Below are 24,632 nucleotides of genomic sequence, written 5' to 3'. Positions count from 1 at the left end.
TGTCGCCGTGAAATCAATCACGTCCGGGGATAGTTCGACATGCGGATCATTATGCGCTCCACGCGAGACGCGAAGAACAGCTGCACGTTATCACGGTTTCACCGGTAATGTCGCCGTTAAAGCAATTAGAATTGTAACAATGTAGCGACAAACTGCATTGATAAAGTAACGGTTATTTTCATTTTGTAGCAGGGGAAGTGGGCTCAGAATGTTAGCACGAGTTTCGTCTTTTTTCTCAATCGGACATACACCTGTGTGGTGCGCTCCAAGGAAGTGGAAGGGTGCCAGCAGAAAAGTGCATTTCATCCCTCCTTTCTCGCGGGTCTTAGTGGAGCAGCAGCAACGAAGAAAAAAGTGTGTAGATATATATATATATATATATATATATATATATATATATATATATTTATATATGTATATGTATATGTATGTATGTATGTCAGCCAGAACTTACCTTCCGATGAATTTGAACGTTATAGCGATTAGCATTGCAACAGTTATACCACGCAAAGTGCCTCAAATGGCCGGTCGCGCGGCAGTATTGCGCGTGTTGGCGGGCTTATTTGACGCTCGGAAAAACATTTTATGTAGCACGTATTCAGCAAGAGAAAGCTGTATCGCGAGTTTTTCATGTTGTTTTACAATGTACTCATCGACAGTTATCATATCCTTATAATGTGTGAGAAGTTAAGGTTTGCTGGAGGTATCGGAAGTGAGAATGCTGACATAAGTAGCGATAAAGAATGTGAGAAACATTCTCGCCGAAAGTCCAAGGGTTCTTGCGTAAAGTTAATCTGCGCAAGGTTAGTCGGCCCCTAAGATGAGGCTGAAAGGCGTAATTGATGGGAATCAGGTTAATATTCCTGAACCTGAAGGGATGTGACGAAAATAGTAAATTGTACAGTCTTATTGGATTGATTGTGCGGTGAATATTTTCCAGGAAATAACACCTTCATTATAGACCGTACCCGAAACCGACACAGGTGGACAGGTAGAGTATACCAAGGCGCTTGAGAGAACGATGCTGAAGGAACTAGGCAAATTGCATCTGTAACTTCGGAAGAAAGATGACCTGTGTATGGGCAACCATGTGCAGGTGGCACAAGCTAGGGGGTAGCGACTGTTTATTAAAAACACAGGGCTCTGCAAAGTCAATGGACGCGTTTTTGTGTAATTAGTCACCGGTGGTTAATCATCCCGTGAGTTGACTGCCTTAGTGAGTGCAAGATGAGTGAGGTACAAGGATGCGCCACACATAAACTTTGGTGAGCCCTTATAGCCAGGCGACGTTGATATTTGTTAATTGTAGGCCTACTCCGCCTATAACAAAGTAAGACGTTTGCGCCGACCTTCCATTCCAATTGCCTTTTTCAAATATATTATTGCACATTGCATATGACCTGCGTTTGCATCTCAAAGGAGGGACTAAGAGCGACTACAGGGTGTTGCTTTGTACTACGTGAATATTTCATGGATAAATGCTAATAACGTAGCGTATATGGTGTTCCTATTCAGTACCTTTGCAGCGAAGGGGGCATGTTTTGTCATTATTTATGAAAACTTCTGAAGCATAAGTGGGCATGCGTATTTATTTTGTAATAGATGTTTGCAGGAAGATATTTATACAGTAGATTTGAAGCCTAACAACCATATATTTTCTTATTCTAGGACAGCGTGCCGAATTCTAGAGATGCATCACCTTCACATTGATAGCGACTGAGTACTAGGGTCCCCTCGCCTTACAACTGCTTTGATGAGGCTTTACATGAACTGCGTTCGTCATCTTCAGTTTGGATAACGCACTCCATGGCCATGCTAATGCGCTTAGTGATTATAAATTGCTTAGGAAAGGCGTGAGCCCCAGGTTCGATCTCCGCACGAGGAAGAACTTTTCGGAAACTGTGAATCCTATCTCCCTAGAAATGTGCTTCTTCCTACCTTCGGGTGGATGACAATGTGCCCGTTCCTGAAGCTTGCTCCACCTTGCGCACTTCCAGACTTCCTCAACCTGGCGCCCGAGCACCTCAAGAGCTTAATGAACATACGCAAGATAAAATGTTCCGCGTTAGTTTGGATTCGAACCAACATTCGAGAAGCAGATATGGACACCCTACCAGTAATCTACAGGCATATTCTTGATTGATAGGGATCACGAACGAAGCATTTACGCAAGCGCAACCAACGGCACAAGTCAATGCGCACGAAATGTAAAAATAAGTCGCATATAAATTAAAATTAAGCGTAATTTAGTCTGTGTACCTAGGGGTTATCTTCCCGCACGACATGCAACGTTAACAGCTTGTCGGTCACATCGCAGCACGAACACTATAGACTCGGTCCCTTAGGAGAATGTTTGCCTAAAATTCAGAATAAACCGAAATTGCTAATGTGTAAACCACTTGGTCACCTTGTTATAGAAGACGTTCAGTGCACCTAGAACCTACTCAACTGACGGCCGCCGACGAACGCTGACACCCGCCTAAGCAGAAGAGGAAGCTACGAACGATAAGAATTCCTTTAGACACATTTCAGAGACAGTGCCCTTGCCAGATATAAAATTCGTACCAGTTCGTAGCCTTGGCTGTTGCGGAACTGCACGCTAGCGGATAAGACAGGACACCGTATTGTACGCCACTGAATCCCCGGACACTGCGGACTGTAAAGAAATGATCTTGCTGCTACAATATCGAAAATGAGCTTACAGGACTGCATATTTTTGCCATTCCATCCTTAAGACGGAGCTCTATAAGGGGAGAAACTCCAATTCCGCCTATAGGAACGCATGCGAAACTCAGAAATGCGTTTCTGAGTAAACCCCTGAACCACTCTAGATCAATTTTGTTGCATTTGAGAGAAAAGAATAACCAATAGTAGCTGTAAGAAGTGAGACTTTCATTTAGGGTCGTAATTGGTTCTCCACACCATTCCAAAAAATTGGTAAAATTAAAAAAAAAAAGAGATGCACGAAGTTTACAAACTCGTAGTTTTTTGTTTTATTACAAAAAACAGATATCGTAGTTCTGTCACCTTCATCAGTTAGAGCATTGTAGCGAACAAATACGGCATAATAATTCACAGGTTACGCGCATTTGTTGCAATGTGTAAAAGAGTTTTAAAAATGTTCTACTCACTATTTAGCACTGTATTTCACAGTGCGAAAAATATAGTATATGCATTTCATATGGTTTAGCTTTATGACCAGGTGCAACTCGCTGAATTGTGATATTGTCTAACTTCTCTGAGATACAACTGCAAACGTCATATTTTCGTTGACAAATTTTCCAATATTAAATCATCCTTATCAAAATATCACCGATCTATATCAAAGATAGGCGTCCAACAGTCACTATAATTTCACGTTCTCGCTTACATGTAACAATAGCCATGAAATTCGGTGCAGTCGTTGCCGAGAACAACGATTTCTCCTTTCCTACGTATATAGAAAGGAGGCCCCGAGCCAAAGCTTCCTCTAAGGTCACGCAGTTTTTCTCATCTGAGCAATGAGCAATTGGAACAGCAAGACATTGCACACACCAAGATAGATATCGCAAACGGACGCGTGTGACATCCAACGGAGCCATGCGAACGTCCTACAGAGGCTTTGACCAGGTTGTGATATTTGCATCGCATGCAACGCACCCGCTCACCAGAGTGTGATACCTGCAGTGCGCCTGAGATTGTAAAACACGTGCTTGTTGCCAGCCCCAAAGATTATCGTGAACGGCAGGCTTTGAATTCTTCGTAGACAACACCTTGACAGACTTGACAAGACTTGACAGACCGTTGACTGAAAAACGATTGCTGGCTTCTTGGCCAAACACAGTAATCACGAAGCAAGCCTCTCTTACAATCTTTAATGCCACAGGCCTATATTCAAGGCTGTGAACAATTTCACTAGACACACACGTGTATTATAATAGCATTCAACTGTCTACCCTCATCAACGCTCCTCAAACTCCTCTTTCTATGATGTTTTACTTCGCTTTGAGCAGGGAAGCGGCAATGCTCCGTTTCAGACATCAGGTGCAACGCTGTGGAGGGTACAGATACTTTTTGCAGTTGCTGCGTCCGTACTTGAATATAGTTCGATATTTTGATAGCAACTGTGCGAAACTCTCCTTAATGGGCTCATAATTGAATGAAAAACTGTGTTAATACCTGGAAAAAAAAAACTCTCCTATACGGCTATCTAATGCGTTGCTTTAGATCAGTTTGTTTTTCGTTACGCTTCCTTTCGGCTTCTTTATTGACAGCTCATCGTGGCGGCCTCATGTGCACGATCACGTGAGCAAACAATAGTGGCTTGCGGCGAAACATAGATGGACCGCGCGGAGTGATATATTTTCGTCACCAAACTAATTGCGTCGCTTCCACAGCGCTGAAACGGAGTATAGAGAATATTACGTCAGGCCGACTGCTCTACTTTTCCTCAAATAATGCCGCCTATCTTTTTTCTATTACGAACATTAATACTTTGGATGGTAGGCTCTCAATTGTGCCTTAAAGCTCGGGTTCTTAAAATAGACAATCGCGAAATATTGCGAATATTGAAATGTTAATTATTTTCGGAGACATGTAGGAAAACATATGTTCTAAAAATAAGAATACGAGACATCATATAATAATATCAAGCCGTAGACGATCCTTCCTTCCTACTGGTGATCGTCTAAGTGAAAATGGCAATACCTACAAAACTTGCATGGGAGTTCTACAGTTACCAGAAATGGCCCACACAGCTACCCTACATTATATAGGCAAGTAAATGACAAATACAGAAATAAATGCGAGAGCTCTAGGGAGGTGTATGCAGCTCTTCAATTTAAAAACGCTTATTGTTCAGGCGTGGAACATGGACTGGTAACGTAGTTTACTAGAACAAGCTTCAAATGAAGTCATTCGTTAAATGCAAAATAAGGCTGGTCTTGTCAATCAAACGTTGACACGAACGCGTTGGTTGTCAGGATCTACACTGAAGGATAATAACTAGTTTGTTCTTGTTGTAATGGCCACGCCATGATTTAACTGAGAGATGGTTCTCATGCAAAAAAGTTGTTTGAGTAGTCGCTATATTAGTGTCTCTCTAGTAGCTGGTTTTCAGTAACTATGTTCTAGGTGATTTAGAGATCGTGCTTGGACTAACTTGCCATCGTTCGTGTACAGAGGCTTTCTTCAGACAGGTCGTGCTAACGTGGACGAAAATGTAATAGCTCATGTTGGTCTTAGATGAGAACAATTGTTTTGATATCTTATTACGTTTTAGAGCTCAAAGGTCTGGCCATGTTGAAAGCAGCTGTTGTGCCAGCTAACATATTTGCACCCCATCCGCAAGCGTGTGATGTCTTTTGCTAGGTTCAAACGCAACATTCGTGTTGACGTGAAATACTGCCCCCACGATTGCAACTGAATATATCGTAAGTATAGGACAGCGCTGAACGCCAGATCAAAAGCTAAAGTACTAAAAAGTAAATGTCACGAAATGGGTTATGGTCATCGATAGTGTCCAAAGAATTGTGATGTAATCTAAAGAATTTCAGCCAGATACGGCAACAAACACAGATAAATGCAAACACTGAATGCAAACACACCAACATCGAGCATAAGCTTGGCTGTGCTTTTTAGTTATTTTACAGTGCCTGCTTTTTCAAAGTTCTGCAACAATTTCTGGTTCTCATTTACAAATCTATCACTGCAAGTAGCCACGGACCTGTGCCGTGGAACATATAAAAATTACTCGCGCAACTATATAATATTGTAGTCACAATATCGCACCACCTAAAGATAAAAGCCAATGTTTCTTCCTTGTGAGTTACTAATATTTGCATCGTGGTATCGTATTTTATGTATTTTTCAATACAGCTATTGTCATTCGAGATCAAGTTAGGCGGTCAGTGCTACAGAGTATGAAATACTGTCACAACCAACGCAAGGCTCCTCGAAACAATTCAGGAGAAATAATAAGGCTGCTAATACAATGCCACCCCTAGGGTAGCTTAGGAACACTGCAAGCTCCGGGAAAGAAATATTACAGTGAGCATCAATGCAGTATATACAATTATATACTAGGTTTGGAGTATACATGAATAGCAAAAAAATGTCCGTCGGCACTCTTTTGAAATAAACATTTGAATGTGCTATCGTAATAACAAACACAGTCAAGGTATAATGATGGTGACAAGATGCACAGGGCTCATAAAATATATATTGGGATTTGTTAACCTTAAACTGACATGAATTCTAGCACAAAGTTCAGGCGTCCTTGTTTTGCATTTGTTCAAAGTGCACCAAGCCCTGACTGCTTTACAAGCTAGGTGGCAGAATCATGGCGTTTATCTTTGTTAAGAATAACCTGATAATGTTTCACTCGACCTATTCCTGGTAATTTGTGTTAGTGATTGTGTGCGGAAACCACACGATGTGAGCACACTCAAAATTTGGGCTTGCAAAGCTCGCGTAAACTAATAATTTGTGCTTTGCATAATTGTAAGCCTGCTTTAGGTAAAAATAGTAGACGGAATAATTTGGCGGAGCGCTTAAAATATGTAAAAATCAGGTACATTTGGTCTTTAAGGTTATTTCGAGGTACTGATAAACCGCTGCAACTCCAGTACCGCTCATTGCTTAGGTAATGTCTAAACGGTTCCGGTAGTGGTAATGAACCAACGTAATGCTTCCTTCTACTTGGTTTTTCTAACTCTGTATTCAGCGTGGTTCTGTCTCTCCGTTTATGTATATATGTATATATATATATATATATATATATATATATATATATATATATATATATATATATATATACACACATATATATGCAACAGCAAATTTCGGTATGGCTGCATTGTCTATGGGCTTTATATGGTCATGATTCAGAAAAATTGAGAAGCTCGGTTCCCCTTCTTATCTCGTTTACATATATATATATATATATATATATATATGTGTAAACGAGATAAGAAGGGGAACCGAGCGTCTCAATTTTTCTATATATATATAATATATATATATATATATATATATATATATATATATATATATATATATATATATATATATATTATAGTGGAGACCGAGCAGAGCTCCGGCTGGGCGGCTCGCTCGGAGAGCGCGAGGAAGCCGAAGAGGCCGAATAGAACAGCTTAGCCCAGGTGAACGGGTGTTGTCCCTGTTTCTTCTTTACAATGGCGCAATCGCAAAACACGTAACCATCGGATCTTAATTCGCCTCCATCCACGACCTTTCTGAGCTGATGAGTCCTTTCGGGCCTTTCGGATCACACGGGGACGGCGTCCGAGCCTTCACAGTGACCCCAGAGCAGGGCTGCAACGCCAAACTTGCCCGTCTATTTTCCATGCTGGCACAACAGTTGAGCAACATGGCAAGCAGCTCTACTTCCAGCATTGGGTACGCCGAATTCACTCCACTCTGTGAAAATGTAATTACAAGGTTTTACGGGTTTAAGGCCGACCCCACCACTGGGGTCTGCGCCGTCGACTCTGTTGCCGCAAAACACTGTTGGCCAGAGTCCATCACGAAATCCATCGCAGCAAGTCGTCTGCGAGCCGCTGTTGAGGCCTGGCATCGCTCTCATGAAACCGAATATGCGTCATGCCTAACGTGGGGCGCGCCTTTGACGTCCACATATGCAGCTCTTTCAAGTGCTTATGACGCCATTGATTCATGCACATGCGGTCACGCCAGAAAGCTGCAACCGAAGACATCGTCACTTACATTTGCGACAAACATGCCGCCTACAAGCTTGCGACAAGTCTGGGCCTCTCCGGCAGCCCGAAAGTAAGTCGTCGATGGCTTACATGACCCAACGCACATGGCCATACTTTCTCCACTGGCTGTCCAGGATGATAGGGTGACTTTCGTTCGAGGGGCGACCCAGTTACAGGAAACTACTAGCAGGCGCTTGGATGCTGGGTCCCCACAGGAGCCCAACTCTCTGCGATGCGCACGCTTATCGCGCAGGCGCTTCGGCCATGGATATAAGACCTTCCCACAAGTGCCCCGTCAAGCCATGCAATACCAAACGCGGCCGTTCCCAACAGATGAGGTCCGCGTCGGCGAGCTTGCGGCTCTTGCTGATGCTGGAGCTCATCGTACGGCATTGCTTTGAAACTACGGCCCAATCACCCTCCAGCCTGGGACCGAGACAGCGCTGTGGAGTCTGGGTGGTTGTGTATTGCTTGTCGGGGCGCTGGACCTTCAGCTCCTAACCGAAGCCGGGAGCAAGTTCCTTGCCGTAGTGCCCTTCTTCGAGGACCTGCCTGCTGACATTGTTCTGTGAGCCGACTACTTCCTCACCGGTGAAGTTCAGCTCACCGTAGATGGCAGTGAGCCCAGCTCCACTGCTTGACTCAGAAAATCGGGCGCCGATTCAGAAAAGCCTCCCTTAAGCAAGTACTGTAATATTATAAATGTAGGACAAAGGACATGATCATTTCTGTCATTTTTATGCAATGGCAACAATGCTTAAATCATTACTGCTTCATCTAGAAACTTTATGATTTGTCTGTTCGAAACTGTGACATTTTCGTTTTTTTTTTTGCTTTTCAGATGAACATTACGAGCTGCGGGTATGGAATGTTTCTGTTACCCATGTGGATAAGAAGTGTCTTGATCATTTTCAACATGCTGCTTTTAGGACACGACGGCTAACCAAAATGTTATACAAGGACAGATGCCAAGCAATAGTACGACCAAAATAAATCCCAGAAGCTAATCTCACTTGCAGCTCAGCAACAGCCGGAAGTTGCATGGCTGTGGCGCCCACAGTCTCTTTCGAGATGTGCTGACCAAGAGTGAAGCGCACAATTTTTTATTATAAAATTTGGAGGACACTTAAGCTTCATTCTTAACAGGGGAATGCGATAGCATTAAAAGATACCTGACTGCCTCTCACGCTTCCCGGCAAGTGCAGCGTATGTAACCTTAGCATCTGACGGGAAACGCTAGCGGCGAAAGCAATACACGAAGACAGGCTTCTGGGCGAAGCGCGGCAGGGGCCTCGATGGGTGGACGGAGGGATGTTATGAGCGTCACCTTTGGAACGGGGCGGCGGGTTGCGCCACCAAGCTCTTGCTATTATGCTGCCTAATGTGCTACCTAGGCAAACAAAAAAAAAAGAAACAGAAATAAAGCACGATGAACTCCAACAAGCGAATTTCTTTACCCCCTATGAGAACTTTGCTTTTGTACGTCTCCATTTTTTTTGTTTCCCTGCTTTCATTCCTCAAATCTTCCAATCACCTCTTACTGATCTCTATTGCGGACAGGTTTACTTTTCCCCTGATTTCGCTGGATCCAAGCGCTTCCAAAAGGCCAGTGGTGGCTAAAACGACCGCTGGGCAGGCGCGGTGGACGGATGCATGGATGTATATGGATGTTATGAGCGTCCCCTTTTGAACGGGGTGGTGGGTTGCTTTACCAAGTTCTTGCTATTATACTGCCTAACGTACTGCCTAGATTAAAAAAAAGAAATAAGAAGACTGTGAACTCCCACAACGAAATTTTCTGGCCCCTATGGCGAACTATGCTTTCTGACGTCTCCGTTTTTTGTCGTTTCCCTACTTTTCGTCCGCGAACCTTCCAATGGCCTCTTACTAATCTCTATTGCGGACATGTTTACTTTTCCACTGCTCTCGTTAAACCTAAGGCCTTCGAGGAGGCCAGTGGTGCTTAAATTGACCACTGGGCTGATGTCTTCACATTCTAACAAAACATGCTCCATCGTTTCCCTAGCTTTACCGCAGCAAGGACATGGTTCTTCTTCATTCTTATACCTCGCTTTATAGGGGCGTGTTGAGCTTAGTAATGAGCTTCGCTTTTAGGTATCATAAAGTGTTTCTTTCCTGATTTTGTTTTGCCCCTTAAGTTCTTACTCATGGCAAGATTCTTTTCCATTGCCGCCACTGGTGAGGTTATTTCAGCCCATCTGACTTTCCACTTGACGTCCATTGTTGCTGTGTTGCCCACCCTACAGGCCGCATACTTGCTGGTTAGCTTCCTTGTTTAGTTTTTTTCCACTGTGAATCAATGCTTTTTCTGTACAGATACCTCAACACTCTCTTAGCACATTTATTTTCTTACATATTCCTCAGTATTTCATCATAATCAATTTTACTGTGAGCTTCCCTCACTTTAAAACTAGTTCAGCCCGTACCTCCCAGCAGAGCTTCATTCGTAGTCTTCCCGTGCGCGCCCAATGCGAGACGTGCCACATTCCTTCGGTTCCCATCGAGTCCTGATTTTACCTCTACTTTAAAGAAAGCAACCGCATTTCAAAAAGTAAGCCTTGGAACCATTAGTCCTTTCCACATACCCCAGAGTACCTCGTACTTATTGTATCCCCATGGCGCTCTGTGCTTCATTATGGCTGCATTTCTCTTCGCCTTCACTGTTATTGTTGTTTCCTGTTTCCATATATCTATTGCCTTCTTTTATCCGTATAGGAAGGTATTTATGTTCTCTTACCCGAGGTATTTCCTGGCCCTGTATCTTCACTGCCTGTTCACAGTTTTCATTGAATACCATAACACCTGATGTTTTAAAACTAAATTTCAAACCTCAATTCTTGCCTTACTGACCATAGATATCAACCTGACGTTGCAAATCACTTTGCTTGTTAGCTAGCAACACAATGTCGACCGCATAAAATAAACCTGGAAGCTGCTGCTCCACTCTGTACCCGCCTGTTCGTAGGAGAGATTAAACCCGATATTATTTATTTGTAGCGCCGTCTCCATCCTGAACATGTACATTATAAACCGCAGTGGGGATAAAGGGCACCCCTGCCTCAGAACCTCCTTGATATAATTTTCTCCTCGCTGCTCATCCCATCCCATACAACACAAACGATATTTTCTAGGTAAATCTCTACCAAAAGCTGTAGACAATTGCCACCTAAGACTTCCTCTTTAAGAATATCCTCCCAATATTTGCGGTCTACGTTGTCATAGGCTTATCTAACGTCTGAAAAGGCCACATGTAACGGTCTGCTTTCTACTCCTGATATTTTACTACACTGAGTAAGAATACAGAAGTTATCATCAAAACGCTTACCTATTGTGAAGGCACTTTGAAGTTCTCCCAAAATCCCAGTATTCCCTGTCCATGCTTGCCGCTTTGATTTGATTGCCTGCATTGCTAGCCTCTATATTACCGATGTAATGGTCAACGGTCGATACGATTGAATTCTATCTTCCTCCCCCTTCCCTTTATAAATTTAATTCATAGTACTTTGTCGCCAACTGTCTGGTATTTGTCTATCTTTTAATGTTTTCTTTTCCACTGTTTTTACCGGAGCTTCCTTACTTTTTGGTCCTAGTTCCTTAGTCAGTCTAATGGGAACCTCGTCTAGCCCTCTAGCTATGCGCTTCGGAATCTTCTCTTCGGCCCTCGTACAGTTGGAATTTGTCCGCACCAGCTCCTTTTCCACCTGGTTTTCTTTCATGCTCTTTTTTTCTTCAAGTACCACCTCGTCATAGCGTTAGAAAGATTCGGCTGTTATTTTTCGGATGTAATTTCTTGCCACTTCCCTTTCTAGTTTGCTTCCATCTTCGTCTAGGACATGTTGTTGTCGTTGACCTCCTGCCTAATAATGTTATGTAGTTCCAAAATAATCTAGGTGGGGCCTTCTTTTTCTCACATATTTCTGACAACCAACGTTCACTTTCACCTTTTATCTTTTGTTGCACCTGTATTTGAACCATAGACTTTTTCTCCCGGTATATTCCCCATTCACTGGCTGCTTCATCCTGCGGCAACGACGCCTGCTTTGCCTGCCTGTGCTCTCGAGACGCTTTCTGTCGTTAGGCGATCGCTTCTCGTATCTCCCTGCTCCACCAGCTTTTCGGTTTCTTTTTTTTCCTTTCCAACGAACACGCTGTTTCTCTTTGCGTATGTCTGTCATTATTACAATTAGAAGCTCACTATATTCCCATTTTTGGCCATTTGCCAAGTTTTTCCTCTTATCTAGTGACTATATTTCATATTTGTTCAGCGCTAAATCTTGCACAGGCCATTTTGCACTCCTTGCTCTCCTTCCTAAGTACATATCTTTTTTAGAAAGGATTCGTTTATGGTCAATTCCTGTGCTGCTATACGCTTCCTCATCAATGACATTTTCTCTCTGCTTATCATGAATTCATTCTGCCATCAGACAGTAATCAATGGTTGATGGCCGGTTTTTCACTTCCCATGTTATCTGACCCTCCCACTTAGGCCCTGTATTCACGATAGCGAGCTTAAGTTGCTCACAAAGGCCTATCATTAACTTCCCGTTGTTGTCGGTACAGCCATCTAAATCATGTATGCGGACATTCATGTAACCTAATAGGACAATTTCAGCATAGTTCCCGAAACCGCTATTATCAGCACTTATGAATTCCACGAACTGTTTACTCTTCTCGGCGCAGTTATTTCCTGTACACAAATACGCAACGCCCAGCCAATTTTTTTTCTCACTCATTGTATCCTATAACCAAAGATGCTCTTGACATTTTGAATTTACTCTTTTCCCTTTGTCTGCCTGATGGATGAGCATTCCGACTTCCCCTCCCTTCCTTTCCGACTTAGTTCTGTTGCAGCCTTCCCAAACATAATTCTCATTCACTGGCGGCTCTTGCGGGTCTCTAAGATGCGTTTCTGTAACCGCATATACCCGTATTTGTTCTCTATTTACCTGCTCCTCAATCTCTGTCCACTTTTGCTTTATTCTGTCGTCCTGCATGTTTACGTAGTCTACTGCATGGCGAGCTCTCTTGCTTCCCTCCTTTTGTTTCTGTTATTGACAGCGATGCTATTCTGAAGTTCCCTTAGGGGACCTTCTTTATTACTACCTACTCTGGCCTCCTGAGCGCCCATGGGCCCCATAAAAAAGCAACAGCGCGACCAGCAAGTCACCAGCCTACGTCTCATGCAGGACTGTAATTGAAGTGGATCCCTTCTCGTTTAAAACCAGCGCACCTTCTACCTTGCCTATTTACTTCGACATTTAAACCACGCGGCCACGCTTTGACTTTCTTAGGAAAACACACACAGTTAAACAAGTAAAGCTATTACTCTCGCCACTTCCAAGCGACTATTTAAAGGCTATAAAGGCTTAACGTCCCACCCGGTTGCACATGTTGAAGCACGTGGCGCGAAAGGACGCGCTGACTATCCTGCAAAACCAAATGTAACCGAAACACACCCGCGCACCCGGAAAAAATAAGAGAGACAAAGAAAGAACGCTACCCAATTATTATTTAAAGGTTACGAAATGAGCAAATAAGAACAGAAGCAAGCTCAAAGCATGCACAACAACTCACAATTTCGTCGCGGCCACGAGCCCTAAAATGCACACCCATGTGCGACAAAATCGCAAGCCAACTTAATGCGGTGGAGCCGAGCGCCATCTGGAAGCCTTTCATGGAAACGGGTGACCTGCTCCGTGGACCCAGATATTTACGCGCCGGCGTGCGCAAATGGCGAACGCGGTCTCCGCCCTGTGCTTTGTAGAAACGCTGGAAAAAGGTTTGTTTGAGTTTTTGCGTAACATTATTATGTTTTGTCATGTAATCAAATCACAGTCCGAGATATATCATTTCTGTAGGTTGTGTGTAAGTAGTAAGTTTGAATTTTCCCCGTATTTTAGCTTGAGAAATTCAATTCGTTCATAGAATTTCTTGCGTCATATGAACGGGCTGGGTATATGTGTTTCGGAAATCTTTTTACCGATGCGACTTCTGACGCCGGACAGCGAGTTTTCTGCAACACAAGCTCCTTAACGCTCTGGCGTTACTAATTACCAGACGCATCGAAGCAGCTGTCGTTTTCAAGATCAGGCATAGAATTTTTGCACAGTTCCGACTCCTCCATGCGCACATAGATTTCCCGCCATCACCGTGAAGGATAGACAAGTCGGATAGCGCAGGTATAGTGCAAAGAATACACTAAAGTGCAGGTAGCGCGTTTAAAATTTCGAGGCCACGCGTGCTCTGCTGTAGGTCCGAGCGATTTCGTAGTGGCATTGGGACAATCGCAAAGCGTATTCCCCATATAACATGGCATGAAGACGGAAGCCTGCTTCACCGCAACAAAATAGTTGGAATATCTTGGAATGGTGCCCACGCTTGCACCCCGAAGCCACCGTCGACTAACGCAAATCGAAAGAGGTCTTTATTTAGGGTCCTCCGAAGCTGGCTAGAAATCGTAACCTCCCCAAGCGTGGTCACTACGTTAGTACTCGTGATCCTACCACAAGGCTTTGGTAAAAAAAGCCTGGTGCTGTTGCCAGAGGAACTCCGTCGATTGCCCGGCTGGTCTTTTGTAGTCCCGCATCGTTCGGTCCTTGTTTGTAAGGGTGTTTCTTTCTGCAACCAGCAATTTCAGTCAATCAATTTATTGTCGTATTTGGCGCCATTTAAGACTTAAGTATTTTGCACATCCTTTTTGGCGGACCCAGTGGTGGCCACTATGCGGGCCTCCGCTGGCACCATCACATAGCGGTGGCGAGCAGCTTCGGTGTGGTTGCGTCTTTGTACTACAAACTCCTGAGTGGTGCAAATCTTTTCTAGGCGAAGCACGGTGAAGGTAAGAGGTGTCACCGCACGAGGCACCTAGAGTGGCGTCATGTATAAACCGTCTACTGTAGAGCCAGGAACTATGGCAACTCCGCACGAATAGCCATTGCAATCTCTAAGGAATAGCTACCCATTAGGGGGAGTGCGTTACGTGGAGGAGGTGCTATCACATTAATATATTTTATCCTACATGCCCATTGTGTCATCTTCGCGCATCCATTCTGAGGGATTGACTAAGAATCGGCATATGCTAATATCAGATACAATTGCTGAAGTGATCTGTTTGGGCAGATTCGCTGTGGCAGATAACCAGTCACGCAACGCCCATACTAGGCCAGACAGCCGCAAACACTAATTTAGCTATTCGGGCACAAACGCAGTCCCCATGTTGTCGCAAAGCAGCAGCACGCCGATAGCTACGCTGTAACATGAAAAAAAGAAAAGCTGTAAGGTGGCAGTATAATACTTGTCCTCTAGCGAAGCCACATTGGGGAGTATATTATACTCCATATCTTCGCACTATAATTTTTCCTCCGTGTGGGCGGAATTTTCGCCTGGTGCCTTGGGAGTCCTTCCTCTCTTTGTATTTTTTTATGCTAAGCTCTGGACGGAGTTTATTCGAGGTGCACCAGCAGTGTAAAAGGTGGTATCACATGAGTTCGCATAAAGCTTTTTAATTACGTAGCGGCCACATGTAAATTTCAAAATATACGCACAAGAAGCGTCAATTCTGTAATATAAGTCAATGAGAGCAGATAGACCGCTACATATATAAACATTTAAGAAACGCCCAATGCAGAACATTGAAAGACATTCAACATGCACGCGACGCACGAGACTAAGCAACTCTACCAGTATATATAACCACGATATTGCGTTCCTTGAAAAAGTCTAGTGAGCAACTGTGCTGTTTTTAGAATTACGTGAAACATAATCGCAGGTATGAGGCCGGCCTCGCTGAAATTTACACGAGACCTACTTAAACACAACACTGTAAATTCAACATCAGTGAAAAATGAAAGCTAGTCGCATATTTGTCAAAAGTAGCATGCCATTCCGTGAGTGCTGGAAGTCCCCGTACTGCCGGCATTCCGTGCCAAAAATGAATAGGTTAGTTACAGTAAGCAATGAAAATGTAGCGTGCGTGCTTCATGACAAAAGTAACTTCATGCGAATTATAGGTACCGCAAAATAAATTTATTACGTGTGAGCATAGCCCATAGTGACCAATGTAACACCAAAAACTATGTTTGCTTACCTGCAGGACATGATCAGCGTCCAAGCAATGTTTTTCGGTTGTAATATGGAGCTATATCGCGGATCTATTGAACGAATCGTCCCAATAGAAAGTAGGAGGTATGCTCCAAAATCAGTGTCCGGGATAGAGCATAACGATACTGCAATATCGGAAGCAACGAGGTGATTAAAAAAGAAATGCGCAATAATGACCCGATTCACATCGCTCGGTAAGCCTTATCTGCTTTACGTATTTACGCCCTGCAGTTTTTTTTGGGCGAGGATATCGGTGCCCAGATATATGTCTGCACTCCGGTCTTTATAACTGGCAGCACAGCACTGCTACGAAGTATGGCATTCACGTGACACTAGCATGGACGTTCTCGTTCGAGCAGCGGCTACTGTTGTTTTTCCTATGCAGCACTTTGAAGCATTACATGGGACGCTGGAAGCATATACTCACAAGGAGACAAAAGGCGTATTTCACGTACTGAAAAATACAAGTTAAGGTGACGCAACGCAAAACCACAGCGAAGAAGATCAACGACAACTTTATTGATCAACAAACACGCCATAAACGTGCTCAGTGGGTGGAGTCTCCAGGCACCACTGGCTTCCGCACGCCCTCTTGCTTGGCAGATGACGGCCCTTGGGGCCTGTTCCTGTGAACTGGGCTTAGGCTGGGCACGCCCCCACACCTTAGGCATGTGTGCATATATTTTCTGAATAAGTTCTATGGAGAATGTGCAGGTTGCTATATGTATGCGTCTACTTTCTCCGTATAACCTGTTCTTTCTTAGTAAGATTCATATGTGAGGGTGGTAGTTTCCTTCTGTTCCTTCTGCGATAGTTAAAATTGCACAGTAGTGCTGGTCAATTGGAAGCAGCTCATGTTTCTCGCTGTGCTTTCCCTGACAATCCGACCTTGAAGGGACGGCGAGAATCTTGAGCTAATATGACGATTCAACCGGCTGCTTTGCGGTCATTCCTAACACTTTCCCGCACTTAAAATGATGTTCTTGCACTCATCGTTGTGTGCCAAATGATCAGGGCTAACGTACGTGCAAAAGAGATACAGTGAGCTTCAGGCGTGTCTACAACACTTTCTGGATGGCATTATTAAGAAAAAAAAACGTTTGCGCTGTACATTTGTTTCCCTGATGTAAACAAACCGTCAACCATGAGAACCATCGACTTCACCGAACGCGGCCGGCTGGTGCGGTCACGCAGCTGTGTGCATGGGAATCGCCACCTGACCAACCTATTACGGCGTGGGGAATTTTTTTAAAACTCCCTGTGGGAAGTTTCTGCAAGCGAACAGTATTATGAAGGTGGTATAATGCCACGTCTTGTCACCTTTATGCTGTCACAGGTAGCAATCGCAGCAAAATGAAGGAACGCCGCTGTATTTCTCCCTTATATCAGAGTAATAATTCAAGGAAGGGGAGTTTGTAGGGCCCATCCTCGGTTATAACTCCCAGGTGGGGTTGTTTTCGTTTACACTGTATAGTTGGCAAAGCTGGTTGATAACTTGGATTACCGGGTAAGCAAGAGACCTTAAATATGGACACAAATATATACCGCAAAATGGGTGAACTTTCCCCCAGACCGCCAATTGAGGTTAAAGCATTTACTTTGGGAGCCTGTTACGACGCATCCACATGAATTTCAAAAGCAAAATTTAGCACAGAGGCTGTTTCATATCTACAGCAACTGAAACATAGGCCTTTCACGCCACATCAAGTTACGTTGCAGTGCCAAAAAACATGCTGAATTCGCCCGGTGCTCTTGGTTATACATGGTCCTTGCGCCATTAAACTCTATTGATGAATAAATTAAATGAAGTCATTTTCATGGGACCATAGAAACAAAAGAGACTCGATGTTTTTTCACTGCGCTTGACGAAAATATATCCGTTACGTACGACCTTACAAGAAGAGGAGGAGACATATATTCTGATTCTAAAAAAAAACAATGCTGACAGGTCTTCTTGAACGTTCTAGTTTGACGCATTATTGAATAGTTCCACCTAGTTCCCTGCAATGGGTACATGTTACCTGGCTGCTTTCACTAAACACAAACGCTCTACACGTGCAGCTGAGATCAACTTCCCTGCAGCCTACGCACTGACTTAATCATTTTGAATATACAACCCGTTGACATGAATTGCTTCTGCCGGTCGGCTGAAATAAGAGTTTTGGTTTCCACATACGCAATAATGAAAGTCGTAATAGTGTGAGGGCGCGCTCGAGTGTGGTGCCGCTACGCTCGGTTTGCCCTCGGGACGCTCTGAGAGACACGTTCCGCTCGCTCCGCCCTTAGCAACTGCTCATTTCTAAAGATCTATCTATCTATCTATCTATCTATCTATCTATCTATCTATCTATCTATCTATCTATCTATCTATCTATCTATCTATCTATCTATCTATCTATCTATCTATCTATCTATCTATCTATCTATCTATCTACACACACACACATGCACACGTGCAGACCCATAGGATACACATGGCGTTCATTTGAACTCCTTCATTCCAACTTTTCTCTAGAAAATCCAGCACATTTCGAATTACGCAGCTGTGCACTGGAGCTGAGGCTGCTTAGTGCTTTTTTTCAGCGACAGTAACAGTAACGTTGCATGCGTGTAATTGCGAAAAGAGTCACTTGCTATTGTACAATCGACGATACAATGGCTGCTTTTTCCAGCCTTCCCCGATAATTATAACCTATATAAACAAAACTCAATATAGTAAAATTATTAAGGATACCTTAATATTATGTTCAAGTCCAAATTAAAACTGCTATTCAACACGTTATTGATGGTAATGAGTGTTGTGACTTCATAGGATCGCATACGTGAGTGATGCTGGAATCTGAAAGTATAGTTGACTTGCTTATTACTAATTAGCGCTTGAAAGAGATAGACTCTTAGGAAGAGCTGAGCCCAGTTGGAGAGTCTTTGATGACTATCAAACCTATGCATGGAACGAGAGGGCTTGCTGGCTCGTAACTATCATGCGGGGCAGCTTCATGTGGCGGCGACAAGCGTGGAATAATACCCCTGTTATACGGGTGACCTTAACAGCGGTTAACGTAACCGTGGTTATCGTTGACGCGGTTACACGGCAGGGGAAACTGCGGTTAGGCCGCTAACCACGGTTTATCGCAAACCGAGCTAGGCAACCTCGGTTTAGTGTAACCGACGTTAAAGAAACGGGCAAAACGGCGGACGGTACTTCTCTCGAGTGCAGCGCTGGCGCTTCCCAGATATCTTCCAAAAAGCGTATCATTCGGCCTGACGCGACAACTGAGGCATTTATGCGCATTTGGGAACACAATCTGGCCGCTCTGCGAAACGCGCGCCTCTACACAGAGATGACGGCTACGCCCAAATTTCAATATATATACGGACAGCGCGATAAAACTGGACAAGTGAGACAAACAAACGCTGTGTGTTTGTGTGCTTCTCACTTTCTTGTCCAGTTTGATGGCGCTGCGTTTAAACTTATAACTTCAGTATTTTTAATATGTAAGTTTTTGGGATAATTTGGGCAATGTGAAATCGCAGTCTACATACGATAACACCTGAAAGCTCTGCCTTTTCTTTCTTATCTATTGTTTCTTTTTTTTTGTAAATACAAGCGTATAGCTCCAAAGTGCATTTGCGTAAAGTTGCACTCCCTTTTATTATGTAACCAATGTTTGTGAGTTGAAATATTAATTTGTTCAATAAGAATTTTTCTCACTTTTTCGTTTAGTGAACTTAATTTTATTTTATATTTACGCATGTGTGAACCTTAATTCTGACTTTTAGTATAGCTGTATGCCCATCAGGAATTCTCACACCTGAGAGCTGGAGTTCGAAAATAAATAACCTACACGTGTAAAACGTAGCCTTACACGTTAAAACTCTCAAATATGACAATTGGTTTGCTGAAAAATAACATCTTTATACCAATGTAATCAAATGTTGAAGAAAAATGATTCAAAATGAAGCTTGTACTCAAGAGATTACGTGACGCGTCATCAGACCATTAACCGTGATCGGGATGGCCCGTGTAACTCTGGCGGACTACGGTTCGCGTTATCCATGGTTGAGCGAGTTAAACTACAGTTAAGTTTAACCGCGGTTAAGCAGCCCGTGTAATTAGGGTATAACACAGCGAATAGTTCATCCTGTAACGCGAACCACGGCATCGTCTATTCGAAGCCACACAGAAAAAAAAATGCTTGGAACACGAGTGCGCACTTGCTTGCAAACGCGAAACGGGTGGCACCGATAAGCAGTGATGGCGCACCGTTTTAACGTGATGTTGTTGTTGCCGGGTGTACCGATTGCCTTGAGAATCATTTCATGCATGAAGGGTTTGATTAGATGTGTGTAGTGTGCGCGATATACTCTCGCCCCTGTTGGATGGTGTTGAAGAACCACAAGCTAACGTTGAAGAGCCTAGAATAACCTGCTAATCGAGTGGGCAAAAAGTGGTTGTTGCGTGATGGAAAATAGCTGATAAGCGAACCATTATATAAAAATAACAACGCATAACTCATTATGCAATGTCGGTCGACTTAATCCAGGGTTGAAATACCCCAGTGTTAAAGCATCAAAGTCGCTAGAATGTAGCCAGACGATCCGCGAGGGTTTAGGACAGCGAGGGGATCGAACAATTGGATTGTCCAACATTTTTAGCGCATAACTGCTGTTCACCGGAATTCTATGCGCTCGGCGATCCTAAGCAGAGACCACGTTGACCATCAATTTTACGATGTTGTTGTTAGCATTTAGCCAAAATACCAGAAATAAGATTCCGTGAGCTAAACCACCTATAGCCCACAACGTACTTTCTTTCTTGTCAGCAGCCTAAACTGGTCAGTGGTGAAAAATACTGGCAATCCCGTTTGAACCTTTCTGTACCAATTTAAAGCTGTAGCATGGATTAGTCTTTAAACGTGCATGACGGTGGCACAGAGTACACGACAAAATAATATGCTCCATCAGGCATTTTTTCACGGTTTCGCTCATCTCTTTCGTAGCATCAGTTTATTATTTGGCGCAGACATAATAGCTAATTGCGCCTTACTATTAATTTAACCGGATCTTAGATTCCTTTAAGTTGATCAATGGACAGTGCTTGTTCTTATTCCTACATTTGACACAACGATAAGAATATTATTCACACCGCCTGCATGGTGTGAACAAACTACAATGCCCATTGTGTTTGTGCCGAACATACTGCCACGAAACGCTATTTCCAAATGGGAATTCTGAGAAGACGGCAAACGCAATAGCACTGAGTAAGGGACCTCGATGACAATGTAGGACACAAAGCAAGACAACATTTCTTCTTGCGACACACCTGTGGCATATACAGCACTAGAGGGCGGAGTGAAGTTCGGAAGTGTTGGCAGTGGTTTGTAGTTCCGAGGAATGGCTGCTTGAAGTACCTGGTAGAAAATTTCCGTGCCCCTCTTACTGTTCTTGAAGATATTAATGTCAAAAGCGGCATGGTGAAGCAGATTCATGTAGCCCTTCTGTTGACCATAGCTTCAATACTGGTGGAGTGTAAGTTTCCGTTACTGAGAAGAAAGACATGGAATATAAGAAAGGTAATCTTCCTTCTTTTAAATCAAGAATTTCGCCAAGTGACTTACCACAATGTAGGGTTTCTAGAGAATTGTGGTGCTGCCTTTTTCTGGTTTGTGTACAAACTGCTGAACGGCCAGAAGGACGCTTTGTTTCTGTGTAGTGCATTGCAAATGGATTAACAAGTCTCAATGTTATTTGATGAATGTACCAGAACACTGTTCTCTAAAAAAAGATAGAGAAATGATAAGATGCCAAAAAAACGAGGTAATATTCGAATAAACCTTACTTTTTTTGTTATCTTGCCGTGTGGTAGCGCCAATGAACTTCGATCGAATATGAACTCTCGCAGCTCAAGAATATCGTTGCCTCAACAAAAAACATTTTTTTTGCTAATCCAGTGCACTCCTTTGCCCACACTGCCCCGCCACACACAGAAGCCACACGTCTTATACGGACCAAATATTTCTAGGACGTACATTTTTATGTTGATTAAGATTTATTCTGTTCTATGTGTAAAAACATATACAAATCAAAATATTCGTCAGCCCCTTTAAATTTACCTTGATTGATCCAATGGTTTCTGCCGGCGTTGCTGTTTTAACTGCACGTGCTAGTCATATTCTCGCCACCATTGGGAACATTTTCCCGTTTGTTCAAGCACAATCCTAAATTTCACATCCATAGAGGCGCATCTCCGGAACACAGTCTGACCCTGTCAAAGCAAGTGCTAAACAGCCGCCTTGCACCGTTTATTTACCTGTAACGAGCTGTTAACCCATATTCTTGATCTACTTTATCTGGCTTAGTTTTTGGACAGTGCTCTCATATTTCATTTCGTGTGTATTTGTACACTATGAACAATTATGAAAAAGTTCTAGGCCATGCCTTTCATATCTTTCCAGTTCAAGGGCTAATATGATCCAATATATAAAATAGGTACAGACGGTCGACCTTATGTAAGGCTTTGGCTAAATGAAACTCAGCCATCATTTGAACAAAGTCAGGCTAAAGGACGTCTACCCTAGGCCGCTAATCGACGATGCCCTCGGCTGTCTCCATAGGTCTACCTACTTCTCCTCCATAGACCTACGGTCAGGGTTCTGGCAGATCTCTGTAGATGACCTGGACCAGGAAAAACCAGCTTTCGTTACATAGGGTGGACTTTAGAGCGCAGTTTCTAGGCGCCCGTATGTGCGGCGAGCGTCGGCGTTGGAGTCCTAGTTCGTAACCGAGCGAACAAGCACAGGGAAAGATGACAACGATGACGTAGCGCAGCTGGGGGTGAAATAAAGCAGCGAGAGCGCAGAGAGTGCGAGAAGAAAGCGGGTGATGAGCGTATGTCCAAAGCTTGAGAAAAAAAGCGTAGTACCACGCACGATGGGCTTTGCTGCGACGATGAATGCGAGACGGCGCCAGAGTAGTGCGCGTAGGCTATGCGGAAACTAAGTGCTGCATAAATGGAGGCTGTCATCGGCGGCTGCGTTGAATTGCGCTCATGCTTCACCCACGCGCGTCCTCACGCGATCGCCCATTAAGCGAGGCAGTTGCGCCCCACGCAACGTGCCACACGAGACAGATTGTCCGCACCAGGCAATATATCGCGAAATGAAAACCCATATACAGCTTCACTCAAAACCTTCATTAGGGAGAATCGTAATCGTCGGTGACTTTTTTCAATTTAAATTGATGTCAGTTGGCTTGTACAATGCGCCAGCAATGTTTCGAAGGATGATGAACTCTCTACTTCGCGGCTGCAAATGCTCCACTTGCCTGTGTTATCATCACGATGTCATGTTTTTTTTCACAGATATTTGAGGGCAAGCTTACATGCCTGTCGGTAGCTTTTGATGTTTTCAGGCGAGCAGGCCTTCATATTAACTCATCACAATGCAGTTTCGGCTTTCGTAAAATAACTGTGCTAGGCCAGTTTAGTGCTCTTGGCGTACAGCGTGATCCCTACAAAACACGTGTAGCCGAATATTTTGCAATACAACGTTCAGCCGAAGCCATCCGGAGCTTCGTTGGTCTGTGCTTTTATTTTGGATGCTTCGTCATGAATTTCACCGAAATCGCGTGTCCCTTAACGGAACTTTGCAAAGGGCATATGGTTTTCGTGGGGTTCTGAACAAGATGATACCATTAGTACACCGACGCCGGGCGCACCATTCCCACCCATTTTGGTCCATTTTGACCCGTCAGCGACCACTTAAGTTCGCGCAAAATTCCATTGGACACGGCACCGGCGCTGTCCTCACCCAGAGTCAACAAGGACAACACCACGTTATCGCCTATGCCAGTCGATTCCTCTCTCTTTCAGAGGTCAAGTTTTCGGTCACTGAACGGGAATGTCTCGCTTTAGTTTGGGCGGTCGCAAAATTTCGACCATACTTGTTTGGCCTAACGTTTTCGGTCATCACAGACGACAAGCACTATACTTAATGTCCTCCTTTAAAGACCCCACTGGAAGATTTGGTAGCTGAACAATAAAGTTTCAGGAGTATATCTTTGATGACATTTATAAGTCTCGCTGAATGCACCAGGATAACGACTGCCTCTCCCGTCATCCCGTGGATCCTCCCGACTCCGCTGCACAAGATGACAACGCGTGCGCCCTCGCCTTTGTGCAGACTCGCGCTCCATAACACACCATCAGCGTTTTCACATCTCCGACCCATCTCTACAACTGCTTGTGCTCCGTGATGGTATTCTCTACCGACGTTCACATGCCTACTGGCGCTCTACAGACGTCTCACGTTTTCAGCTTGTAGTTCCAACAACTTTCCGTCTCACTGTACTCTAACAGCTACACGATGCGTCAACCGCTGGATATCACCAAGTGTCCTGTACATACGATAAAGTGCGGCTTTTGTTCTTCTGCCCAAGCATTCACCGTTTTCTACGTCGGAATGTTGCTGCTTGTGAGTACGACCAGTGGAGCAAACGCGCGTCCTTGTGGCCCGCCGCTTCACTTAAGCCTGTCAAGATTGCAACTGTTTTGTTCTACAGCGTGGGCCTCGATCTGGTTGTCCCATTTCCCAGTTCTTTTAGGGGGAATAGGTGGATTGCCATAGCTACTATCTGCACCATGCGCTCAGCCATCACCCGTGCACTGCCGCTAAACTGTACCGCTAATGTCGCGGACATTGTGCTTCACGATGTCATACTCTATCATGGCCCGCCATGACAGGGGCTGACCAACCGTGGTCGTTCATTTCTATAAGAAGTCGTTGACGACATCTA

General features: G+C 43.9%; 2 long non-coding RNA genes across 3 annotated transcripts in view; both read left to right on the top strand.

Annotated features, from left to right (window-relative positions):
- Window positions 1-9,161, top strand: part of LOC142589032 (uncharacterized) — a 39,844-nt gene extending 30,683 nt beyond the window's left edge. For both annotated transcript variants that reach the window (XR_012829786.1, XR_012829787.1), the window contains one exon: window positions 8,560-9,161. This is a non-coding gene — a long non-coding RNA (uncharacterized LOC142589032). The remainder of the gene's footprint in view (window positions 1-8,559) is intronic.
- Window positions 9,162-21,172: 12,011 nt separating this feature from the next.
- Window positions 21,173-24,632, top strand: part of LOC142589031 (uncharacterized) — a 28,435-nt gene continuing 24,975 nt past the window's right edge. The window contains exon 1 of the long non-coding RNA XR_012829785.1: window positions 21,173-21,412. This is a non-coding gene — a long non-coding RNA (uncharacterized LOC142589031). The remainder of the gene's footprint in view (window positions 21,413-24,632) is intronic.

The sequence above is a fragment of the Dermacentor variabilis genome, chromosome 7, assembly GCF_050947875.1.
Source record: "Dermacentor variabilis isolate Ectoservices chromosome 7, ASM5094787v1, whole genome shotgun sequence".
In the NCBI taxonomy this organism is placed as follows: domain Eukaryota; kingdom Metazoa; phylum Arthropoda; class Arachnida; order Ixodida; family Ixodidae; genus Dermacentor; species Dermacentor variabilis.
This window is presented reverse-complemented; position numbering and strand designations above follow the sequence as displayed.